Raw genomic sequence first — 11,805 nt, forward strand, 5'->3', positions numbered from 1 at the left:
CCTATTCCTGTCTCAATGACGCGCAGCACCCTCTCACTGCCCGAGCTGTTATTAATCCAAGCAGCACAGAGTCTGTGTGCGCGGAGTGAAGCAGCGGAAAAAAAATGCCGCTGCACTGCAAATATCATTAAAATAAATGTACTTACTGTTTTTCACCAGCCTGTCCCCCCTCTTTTCCTGCGTCCCTCCATCCTTTTTCACATCCTTCCTTTTTGAGGTATCCGTTTTGCGGGTGTCCCCCCCACCGCCGCCGCCGCCGCCACCACACGCACACACACAGACGCACACGCTGTGAATATATATATATCTAAATATATATATGTTCTACATGTATTCAATTTCTCGGGTCTCTCTCTTTACCTCTCTCCCTCCCTCTCTCCTCTCCTCACACACTCTCTCTCTCTCTCTCTCTCTCCAGTTCTCCCTCTTTCCCTGTTCTTTTGTTAAAATTCAGTATATGCGCCCCGTCACCTAGCAACCGTCAACCTCTCTCTCCCCCTCTCTCTCTCTCTCTCTCTCGCTTTCTCCCCCCTCCCTCCCTCTCTCCATCACTGGCGACACGTGTTGAATGCTAAACTTAGCGGTCCGGAATAAAATTAATAAAGGGATGGACGCTCTATATCTCCCCCTTTCCCTGCCTTCCCCTTCTCTCTCTTTCACTGTGGCGCGTATCATAATGCAATATAAATATTTACTAGAACCACTCAGCCCTCTCATTGCCTCCCCCCCCTTCCTCCACCCCCTCCTCCTCCTCCTCTCTTGCGTCCCTCCGCATTTCCCCTCCCTCCATCCATCCATCACCGGCTCCCTCCCTGCATCCCTCCCTCGCCGTCCTGCCTTTTTTTCCCCCCCTTCTCCTGCCTCCTATCGCCTCTTTCTGCTTCCCCAAGCAAAACGGAGGCGCCACACCAGCATCTGTGGATCCACATGTGAGTGTCACCCTGCCTGGTGCGTCTTTGCATGGAGAGCTGCTGCAGCGCGCGTCCCGGTGTGTTTGCGTTCGTGCGTGTGTGCGTGCATGTGAATGAGAAATCTATACTACAGTAGCATGTCAGTGACCATGTGTGTGAGCAGCTGGCAGAGAGTGAGGGAACATGTAGTATCACAACACTGCAGCTCAGTTAGTGAACTCAGTGCTTTGGCTTCAGAGCTGAAATTAAACATTTATATCCAAGTAACTTTTTTTTATAACCATTTTTGAAGAGCAACAATAGGCTACGATAAATTACTGTAGGCCTATATTTTGTTTACGATTCTGTCTCATCCAGTCTCTCAGGGAGGCAGAGGGTGCAGAGTACATTGAATTCGGGATGTGTTGTTATCGTCCTCTGAGCCTTTCCTCTTTCAAAAAATATATGAACACGGAAGGAGAGAGAGTAAGTCTAAATATAACAACAGAAACAAGCAGGGCAAAGGTCTTATTGTATTGATAGATTTGTGTATTGCCCCTGGAGGGTTGGTAAATGATGGACACACACCTCAGTTCCATCTAATTGACCAATCATCAATATGAGATTGACTTAAAGGCGCACACACAAGTTGCAGTGGTGCAGATGTGTGTACACTCAGACAAAGGGCTGGAGGTGGTGTCCCCTTTATCAGGCTTTGAACAATCTGTCCTCAGGAACCTGCATCACACAGTCATCATCACTCAGGCATGTGGGCATGCAAATTACGCTAAATACATTTTGTTGGAGGTATTGCTTTTATAATGTCACTTTTAAAGGAACAGTTTATGGAGAAGCGCTGCAAGTTGCCACAGAGATACACGCGATGCCTAATACAGTAGAGCTGAATAGAAACCCAATTGTGGTGTTTCGAGCATTAAAAAAAATAAAATAAATAAGATCAAAAAAATGTCACCGAAAAAGCCACAAAACAAGCTGTCGTGTTTTCATTCAGACTAAAACGTCATTAGAAAAATATAACAACTACAGACAGGGTGACATGAATCTCAGACAAAACATATGCAAATATAACCAACTATCTGCATCGCTAAATGTCACAAGAGATAAACTAGAAAATGATATTGTGGTGCAGGTGACCCTTTTATTTGTTTGCTGGTGTTTTACTGGTAAAACTAAGAAACGGTCAAGACACATGCACACAGTCACACTAACATGGACAAGCAGTTGCAGACAAGGCAGCAACTAATGACTACTTACTCTGATTATTGACTGATTAATTATTTTACAATTAAATGTAAGAAAATAGCGAAGAAAGTCATCATTATGTTGTAAATCCATTGGTGACTATTTGTGTCATACTGAAAAGTCCAAAACTAAAAACAAAAGTTCATTAAGATGATGCAGAATGGAACAGAAAAAGGCATCGAGTCCTCACAACAAAAAAGCTGAAGAATAAAAACAGTTGCAGTTCCTCTTCTACCTGCAGTGTGTTTTAGCCTGAGTACTTTACCTCAGTACAATCCTGACGTACTTTTACCCAAGTATTTCCATTTGATGCTACTTTATACTTAAATATTGTTCTTTCTGCTCCACTACATTTATTTGACAGCTTTAGCTACTCTCATGATGAAGATTTGACACATTATGTAATCAGCCTGGTGCCATGCCAAAATCTGTAATACACTCAGCAGTCCACTTCACACAAAGTGTTTCAATGTCATAGTTTTACCTCGCCGAGGCGTGAAAAAACACATGGTTAGGTCTAGGCAAAATAAACGTGTGGTGAGGGTACCGAACAGATTTCTTTGAAAAAAAAATCGACATCGCTTTTTCATGAAGAAAAAAAAAAAAAAAAAAAGTGGGTCTCCGGAGTGAAAGTCCTGCGTTTTATCCATCAAACCTCCCACAAACTACCTCACTACATGGACTCTGGCACTTCTGTACTTGTCAAATTACATCAGTCAGATGATGTTTGTCATGATGTGTGTCATTTGAGATGTGTCTACTTTTAACGGCTTCAACAAGGCCTCCCCTTCGTCGGCATGCGGTTGTACTTGACGTGATACTGGGCTGAGATAACATAAACAGCTTTCAAAAAACAACACATCATTAAAGATTAAACGCGTAGTTACCCACCTTTTTGTCCTCTGACGTCTTAGAAAAAGCATTGTGTAGTCGGGGTCGCCTTTCAGGTGTCTAGGAATGTTTAACAGCTCGACCGAATACTTATTTCTCCCCTCTTAACACCTGTTTCAATTGATCCAATACCTCACCAAAAATTGAAGATTAGAGAAAAAGCCCAAAACCTGAAAACAGATTTGTGGATCAGAACTTTGTCTTTTCTTCTTTTCTCTCCCAGTAATCATTTAACAACCCCTCGGATTTATCTGCTGACTCCATAATATATTTAAAACGGGATATGAAATAATTTAAACCAGCTCCACCTGCAGCAGCTACAACAGTAACCTGTTGCTTACACACTGATACTTCAGTATCAAGTCAGAGGGGTCAAACCAGTACTTCTACTTTAATACATCAGCTCCATTTTTCTGTTGATATTTATGTACTTTCACCTCAGTGGGGTTTTTCTGCAGGACTTTGACTTGTGATGCAGTATTTTTACACTGGTACTTTTACTGAGGCACTTCTTCCACCACTGTTTTCCACACTTTCCACTCCGGATGTTTTGTGATGAAATGATGCTGCGCTCACTCAATTAAGAACTGCTCATTACTCTGCCTGTACACTGATCTCTGGTCAGTTTTAAGAATCAGTCCATATGGCAATAAAGGTTAGGATGTAAGGCGATGAAGCTGATCTGTTTGTCTCAGCCCAGTGATCAGGCCCCAGATGGAATAGAGAGACTTGTGGCTGCTGTTGCTGGGCCATACTATTTGTGATAATGGAGCCGTGTCTGGTTTAGTGGTGCATTCACAGTTACTGCTGGAGTATTAATAGGCTTGATACACATCGGCTTCATATTTTCTGCTACGTGGAATAGGTGATACAGCTGCTGTACTCTTCATATTGCTCTTGTTATCTGTATTTGCCACATGCATTCATCTTCATTTGCATTAATCAATCAATTCATCATCACAGCTCACTCGTGTGTGCCTCTCTTCCCTCCTGTCTCTCTGGTGGGCTTTCTGTTTTGCCGAAGGCCTATATGGAGATATTGGAGTGGTGACATTAGGGTTTATGAGGCATGTGATGGCATGCGTCATCACTGTATTTACTCCTCAGAGTGTGTCGGCATGCTTCTGTAGCATACAAAGACCAACATTATGGGCACATTTACATGATAGTCGCGGTGTTGGAGCATGTTCTCCTGTTGTGATTAATAAAGATTGGACGTACAACTGAGGCACATTGCGTTGCTGTCGTCTGTTTCCCCAGTTCCAAAGACTGTCTGTGAGAACGTGTGTGTGTTTGTGTGGGGGAGAGTGAGGGAGTGAGTGTGAGAGACAGTTTGATTTTTGTTGTTTGGTATAATCTGATGTGACTAGGCTGTCCTATCTCTATTTACGCATCTGTTTAGCTCTGAGCTAACAATCAAACAATAAGGTTTTCTCTCTATTTCTCTCTCTCTCTCTCTTGCAAAACACACACACACACACACACACACACATATACAAATACACATATACCATGTACACAGATGCACAGAAGCACAGGTGGAATTGCATTTCGGTATTGTCGACCCCGTGTTAAATTATTCTACATACAACTTGTGGTGGAGGAAGTATTTGAGTCATAATACCACAGTATTAAAAATACTCTAAAATACTGCATACGTAAAAGATTTATAAGCAAAGTTTTTATTTTTATTTTAAGTATGAAGTGTAAAATTTGATACTGAAAATTACACATTTAAGTTTCATACAATTGTATTTTATGTTACTGTAGGATCCTAATCTTAGTGTAGAGAACAAACTTGAAATCGATTCATGTTTCTTATATTCACAAAGTTCATACCAACTGCTCTTATAGATAAAAGCAACAAAAAAAAGAATCCACTCATACAAAACTAATGTAGTGTATACTGGATCATTATCCATTTAAGCAGCATTTTACTGCTTTTGTTGGTCATTGTGGAGATAATATCAACTGCTTTGTTTAGTGTTGGGTAATTAACAACAAAGCATGATATCTACATATGATCCTGCTTCCCCTTTTGGTTTGCAATAGAATACAGATTAATATAATTATAAAGTGTCATAATATGGAAATAGTCAAGTTAAGTGCAACCTAACACTGCACATACAATGAGTACTTTGTTAGAGTAATTGAAAAAAATAGAATAAATAAATATAGTTATTCAAAGCTGTTGATCTCTCAAATGAATAACTAATGAACAGAAAAATATCTGTAAATATGAATTATTTCTGTTTAATTTATTTTTTGAAATATATGCTCTCTGTTTCTCGCCTCTCTAATGTGAGAATTTGTTGGTAAGACTTTTTTTTATGAATTCAACTTCCAAGCAGTATCTATAAATGAGGATTAGTCAACTACAGTCAACAAAAATAAAACGCAACACTTATGTTCTCATAAGAAAAAACAAAAGTGTGTTTATATTTTTGTCGAGTGTAATTGATTGACAGAATATTTATTGATTTTGATCATTCATAAAAGTCCGTTTTGGTGAAAGAATGCATGCATAGTTCCAGTTTCTGAACTGAGAGGACTTGCTGCTTTTTCTTTGAATCATTTTTTTTTTTTTTTTTTTTTTTTAATTTCTAGATTTTTATGCACTGAATATTTCCAGTTAAAATACTATAAGTACATTATCCTATTATACTGTTGGTATTTTCAATGCAGGACCTGCAATGGAGTATTTTTACAGTGTGCTGATACTTTTACTCAAGTACCACATCTTAATACAACTCTCTTGGATTCATGTGTTGGTGGGACATCTGTGGCTTGTAAGTCAGCTGCTTAACAGCTTTGTTTTTATGTACTATGCAGACAAGTTATGAACAAACATGGCCAGCCTGTAGCTTTAACAGCCAACAGAATAAATTTAGCAAAATGATTTTTAAGACTCTTTCCCACAAACATAAGAGACAAAGGTGTATGTTCATACATGACATGACGTGATCTTTCTGGCTCGGTAAGACACTTAATTGTTGTTTTTGTAAATTGGAGGCTACGTTTCCCAGGAAAGGAATCTGGTTTTGTAAAGAAACAACAGGAGAGAAAAGAAGGGAAAGTCCTGAGAAACAGGGATTGGACAAAACATTTTTAATCCACTAGATGTCCCAAATGATGAATGTTTCGAAGCAAAATTTATTGTATTTATCTTTAGAATATTAAGGGTTGTATGTATTAACCATGGGATCAAATCTTCACTAAATAATACCAAACCTTAATATCACCACCTGCAGACACAAAAGCAAATACAAGTGATTTACGTTTAACTAAGACTGCTTGAAAGTGTCGTAAATTGCATTGACTGTGGATTGATTGTAAGAAAAGGAGATCCTTGATAAGTTTCATATGAACAGAGTCAGGCTATTTGAGGAGTGCTTTCGTCATGTCTAACTAAAAAAAGAGAGAAAAGACATACTGTATATCAAAGACAGAAGCTGACCACAAGCGGTGAGAGACTGAGGTGTGGTGAGAAGGCTTCTAGTGTCTCAGAGGAGCGGTGCCAGACTGTCAGTATACTCTACCTGAAGTTGAATTTGGCATGTTCATACCGGCCAAATGACATTTTTGTTTTTCTTTTGCTTTCCTTATCGCAGTTTTTGAGAGCTGGTTGACTGTTAAAATATTCCCGTTGCCTTGTTTACCAATGCATCTTATGCCACTTTTTTTGAGAAAAAAAATTGTAGTTCTGTTGTTTTTTGCTCAATGTGACTGGCAAGTTCTCCATCGGGCATGGATGACGTTAAACAAACAGACTTGGAGCCGCGGGGAATATACTGAAATTTCCTCGCAGCACTACATTCAACAGCCTTTTGAAAACCCACTAAATTTGATTTCTTTTGCAGAAGAGTACGGGCCTTAAAGCCACCAGGATGACTGTCTGAGCCTGGCTGGACTATGTGGTATTAACATTAAGGACATAAAGCTTTGACATGGAGCAAGGCAGTATATGGTGGGGAGCTGGTTAGATGAGATGGAGACAGAAGGAGGGTATAGGGTTTGGTATAGCAGTGTGAAGGGCCCACAGAGCACAGCAATGATTTGAAAGGAGCTACAGACGCCTTTTCAACTTTCTGTAAATTCCTCCACCTTGCATACTACACAATGTGTGTGCATTTACTTTGCATTCAGTCACTGGGTCTATCTCTCATTCCCTTTTCCTCCCGCTCTCACACACCAGGCAGAAGTGAGGGAAAGTGGCAATTGAATTTCCTTTCTGTGGCAGTGTGTGGAATAGGAAAAAGTCCAGGGCCACAGTGCTAGCCACTATCTCACGCACACACTGAACGCAGCCTTAATCCATTCCTCTGCCCTTCCCCTTCCACACACTTGTCTCCAAATCCCCTCCACTCCATTCCTGGAATAAATTATTTCATTTCTTTTTCAGTCCGCAGCATTTTTATTCGTCTCTGTGGCGTGCCTCAACTTCTGTCCCTGTGGAGAGCCCTGATGAATGCGTTGGGCTCACACCGTCTGATCATCCCTGCTCTGAACGCCTTTAGATACACACTAGCTTCTGGCTGCCTCCAATGCACATAAGGACTCTCCTCCCTTCACCCTCCATTCCTCTCCCACCCTTGCTCTGCCTCTCTCCGACTCACAAATACACAAAGGAATAATGCAAGCCATAGAATAGATCTGGATCTTTTATTTCTTTCTTCACACACACGCAAGCTCTGCAGAGACAAAAACACATTTTCACTCTCCTCTGTGGATATGAGCCGGCGCTGTTGCTCCTTGTTCAGATTAATGATGACATTTAAAAACACTGACCAATTTCAAATAACATCAATAATTTATCTGGAAACATGCATATAATAACGTATGGAATCTATGGAATTCAGTCTATATTTCTGAGCTCATGAATATGGAGAAAAGCTGCAAATGAATTATTCCTTTTTATAATTGGAGTCTCAGCACTTGATTACAGGAGCAAAAGGCCTGTGTGTGTGTTAGGACATATGTTCAGAGAAGTGCAGTATATATGTATGTGAGTGTGTTTGGAGGAATTAATGATGGCAGTTGTACCTTGTCTTGTGCCAAGCTATCATGTCAGGGTGCTGTACTGATTGGCGAGTCCAGGAACGCTGTCTGGAGCCCCTAACGATGTCGGATAAGACCTCATCTTCCTCACTGGCGTGCACGTGTGTTTCAAGATTGGGATTCGATAAGGATAAGTGAGCGCTCTGTTTCATCCAGGTCACAGGGGGATTCACTTCTAGCTTCTAGAAGTGAACCACACACACACACACACACACACTCACAGGAACCAAATTCCCCCTGGCGGGCGGTCCTCCAGTGGTATCAATTAAGGAGCTGGTCCAATCAATGTCTTAGCATCAGCTTGATACTCAACTACAAGGAGATTAAGACTAATCTTACATCTTAACACAGAGAAACCAGCCACACAAACATGCATACAACGACCCCCCCACTCACACCGCGTAAAACACACACTACACATCACAACACACAAAGATCTTAGCATAACAACTAGCCTGTCTTTTGTCTGCCTTGCGGTTGCATCTGCCGGCATTTGAGACCCTCACTGAACAGAGGACAATAATGGAATGTGTACTTTCTCTTTTTCTCACTGTTATTTCTCTCCTCTTGTCTCTCCCTTTGCTAGGCTAAAGTCTGACCTAAATACTTCAGGTTTTTGATGATTGGACCAAAAAGAGATCAGAGGCGTCCAGCGGGCTTGTCGTGATAGTGGAGAGAAGGGAGAGCCAGAGGATTCTGGACCCACTCACAGAGAGATGCTGCTACTTACCACACTTCATAACTGTACAACACGGAGCTCATAAACCAGTCAAACCTTATCCTCACAGACTGCTGAATTCATCATCTTAAATCTTACTCAAAGCCTTACCTTTCACCCTGCCATGAGATAAAAAAAAAAAAAAAAAAAAAGCTGCAGCGTATCGGCTCTGTGCCTTCCACCAAGCCACCGCTAATCCAGGCCCGGGCAGGGTGGGGGTGGGGGGGTCCATCCTTCACACGCTCAGGGGGAACACGGGAGAACCTCTAACCTTGGCTTGTGACCACACCTTAAGATTGAAGAGCCAGTAATGCAGCGATGGCAGCCGGCCCACCAGTTAATGATCTGCTTCTGCCTTTATTCAGCCTAATATAGATCCATACTCGTGACCACCATTGTCGCACTGACACATAAACGCACGCACGCACACTCACACATACACACACACACACACACACGCACGCACACACACACACACACACACACACACACACACACACACACACACACACACACACACACACACACACACACACACACACACACACACACACACACACACAGGCACATTGTCTTTCTACCAAATACGCAGATGAGCACAATCAGAACAGGAAACATAGAGGTCAAAGAACGCCTCACCAGTTTTTAAGTGCACTCATTCATTTTTCATTTAATGACGTGAGTAGAAGTGATAGGCGGAAGCACCAAGATGAAGTCCCTTCCAATTTCAGCTCAGACCAGAAGGACCGTTTCAAAAGGTTTCACTCAGGTGGAAGTAGTGCAGCACTTCCTCAGCTGAACTTTACACATCACCGCTAAAAGATTGATTTTGAAGTTAATCACAAAGTAATAGATTTTGCTGTTACACTGTATTAGTGAAATGTTACTCTATGCTTCTGTAATGTTTTCATAGTTAAAATAATATTTATATTCTAATTCCAAGAATAAACTGTTAAACCACGTGCTGCTCAGGAGCATTGTCATCTCTAAGGTTAGTGAAAGCTCAAATGTTTCACTGAAATACCAACAAAGTGAGGGGGGGCGCAGTGTTGTTGTTGTTGCTAGGTTTTTGTTGTTGTTGTTGTTGTTTTTTTGGGGGGGGGCAAACAAATGGAAGCCAGACTTTAAGCAAAAACAAAACAACATATTAATATTGCCTAAACAGCAGCCAGTAGCACTACTGGAACATACATTTTGCCCTCCTCTCTTGGCCTGTAAATGAATGACTCGGGTTAAAGTCAGTCAGCAGCTTCTTTTCCATCGACAACATGGCCAGTGACTCTCAGTCTGTGTTCACGAGGAGACAGAGCTCTGTGTGTAGCAGGCCCGATGTGTGCACACAGCTAGTGTCTGTTAGAAGCCTTCATCAACACAGATGATACTCGTGCTCGTCAAAAGTACATTATCCGCACCGGATACTCGTTTCAGCCGAGTACTCGTCTCATCCCTGGAAATAACAGAATTTTCCGCAGTTGCAATTTAAGTTGCCATTCCTCTGCTGGTGAGAGAGTAAAGAAGCAGGAGTCACCGTGTAGTTACTTAATGGCGGATGTGAGGTAAACCTGAAAGATGTATCGAGAGTTGTCCAATCACATTAGATAAAGAAACGGAAAATAATACCAGCTCACAGCCAATAAAAGCGCCCCGTTGAAAATCTAAAACAACCAACAGAAGAGCAGCCTCAGGTCCCGTGGTTGGCAAAAGTTCAAGGACTTGCATTCACTCTCATTTGGCCGGCGCCCAGCACCAGGAAGTACATGTATTTACACAAAAATGAACTAAATACAATTTGTAAACATTTGTCATTGAATGCTTACAGGCTCTGACAGACGACTAGGTGCACCTTACAAGCTAACTGTTATTTTATAATTAATTTATGTTTATCATGTTAAAGTAGGAATTTTTTTCCAGCATTCCATATTAATTAATCAGCACTGGTTACAAACACAAACTGCTATCTCCTCAGTTTGCAGTTCTCTGAAGCTTTTACCCCATTTACACCAGGCCTTAACATGACTATTTCCTGGATCTCTCGCCCGCCTGGAGAATGGAAAACTATTTTGAATGTGTTACATCAAATTCTAAATTTGTTTATCTTTATACAATTGAAGTAAGTCAGTAAAAACATTGGAAATCTTTTTGTTGTTCTTTTGGCAGTTGGAAGGATGAGAATAATTTACAAATCACAACTTTGTGTTTTTATTGCATTTTACAAAATGTTTAAGTATTTTCTGAACTGGAGCTTGTTAAAATGAGACACAGAAGTCCATGATGTTTCTTTCCTTGACCTGGAACTCACCGTGTTTTGAGTCCACCAGCCCTGCCGAAGTATTTTGCATACTGAGATCTTATCACAGTGCATGCGAATTCATGAGAGCACTGACTAATACCAGGTGTACATGCAAAGGCCTGTGGATCAGTCGGTATTATACGGGTTATGTATCCAGATACTAGTTACATGTAAATACCAGGCATAGATTTGGCATATAAAGTCTAGACTATAGTAATCATCCATTGATCAATCAAGAAATCAGTCTTATGATCAGTTCTATATTTTGTATTATCAGTCATCTGAGAGCGCTGCCATTCCTCAAAACAGTTCCCAAATAAGCCTCAAACCACAATTAAATAATCAATCAGAGAAACCAGTGGCTCGATCAAGTGCTGAATACACATCTAAGTCACCACCAATGATCCTTTAAACTGCGGAGATGCATGTGCTGTCAGAGTCTGGGGAAAATCGAGGCAGAGACAGGCAAAGCACACCTCAGCCCTCTGAAGTGGCTTCCCTTCTCTAAACACTGATCTGATAAGATAGGAGCAAACCCCACCAGGAATTTGTTTTCAGCGCTCTTTCACTGCAGAGCGGATGATAGCAACGACATGCGGAGAAGAGAGCCACTTTGGCCCCATCTCAAGATGCACTAAGAAAAGCGAGTGAATTCCACCAGTGAGGGAAATCCAGTGGGGGGTGATTGGGTTTGG

General features: G+C 41.3%; 1 protein-coding gene and 1 long non-coding RNA gene across 3 annotated transcripts in view; one reads left to right on the plus strand and one right to left on the minus strand.

Moving 5' to 3' along the window:
* LOC138619367 (glutamate receptor ionotropic, NMDA 2D) overlaps window positions 1–493 on the minus strand; it is a 51,446-nt gene extending 50,953 nt beyond the window's left edge. For both annotated transcript variants that reach the window (XM_069695768.1, XM_069695766.1), the window contains exon 1: window positions 147–493. The gene's annotated coding sequence lies outside the window, so the exon portion shown is untranslated. The remainder of the gene's footprint in view (window positions 1–146) is intronic.
* A 311-nt stretch (window positions 494–804) lies between these two features.
* On the plus strand, window positions 805–9,032 carry LOC138619232 (uncharacterized). The gene is made up of 3 exons (XR_011310796.1): window positions 805–929; window positions 8,104–8,236; window positions 8,689–9,032. It is a non-coding gene; the product is annotated as an uncharacterized lncRNA (long non-coding RNA).
* The last annotated feature ends 2,773 nt before the right edge of the window (window positions 9,033–11,805 follow it).

The sequence above is a fragment of the Brachyistius frenatus genome, unplaced genomic scaffold (assembly GCF_029030835.1).
Source record: "Brachyistius frenatus isolate BFR_SWC_R1_liver_20210118 unplaced genomic scaffold, ASM2903083v1 Contig_20, whole genome shotgun sequence".
Classification (NCBI taxonomy): Eukaryota; Metazoa; Chordata; class Actinopteri; family Embiotocidae; genus Brachyistius; species Brachyistius frenatus.